The sequence below is a fragment of the Mastomys coucha genome, unplaced genomic scaffold (genome assembly GCF_008632895.1).
Source record: "Mastomys coucha isolate ucsf_1 unplaced genomic scaffold, UCSF_Mcou_1 pScaffold3, whole genome shotgun sequence".
Classification (NCBI taxonomy): domain Eukaryota; kingdom Metazoa; phylum Chordata; class Mammalia; order Rodentia; family Muridae; genus Mastomys; species Mastomys coucha.
In genome coordinates, this window is record NW_022196909.1 from 23,413,265 (window position 1) to 23,413,949 (window position 685).

Genomic DNA, 685 nt, shown 5'->3' on the forward strand with positions numbered 1-685 from the left:
TATATATATATATATATATATATATATATTCTTCTACTTGTATCCATTCAGTTTGATCTGCATCGTATGTTGAAGATTCAGGCTTTGATACGTAGACTTAAATCTGAAACTTCAAATGGATTTTCTTGATTGACATGTCAATTTTTATGCCAATAACATGCTGTTTTAATCACTATACTTGTATAGCACCATAAATCTGAGAAGATGATATCAGCAAGAATTTGTATGTTCTGATTCTGGTTTCTTTTATCTACCTTGAGTGTTTGGGTTTTCCATTTAAAGTTGAAATTCGTGTGATTTTTCAGTTTCTGTGAGAATTATATTAGTATCTCAATGGGCATTACAGAGAATCTCTAAATTGACTTTGGTAGAATAGCCATTTTATTAACATTAATCCTATTGATTTATTAGCATGTAAGGTCTGTCTATATTCTGGTGTTTTCTTAAATTTCAGTCTTCTAGCATCTTAAATTTTTTAATATATAAATATTTAACTTATTTGGTTAGAGTTATTCCAAGTTATATTTTAGAGGCTACTGTGACAAGTATTGTTTCTCTGGTTTCTTTCTCAGGCAGTTTGTTTTTAATATGAGTAGGATTTTTTTTGTGTGTGTGTTAATCTTGTGTTCTGCTACTTTGCTGAAAGCTTTTGTTGGTTATAGACATCCCTTGGTGGGATTGTTAG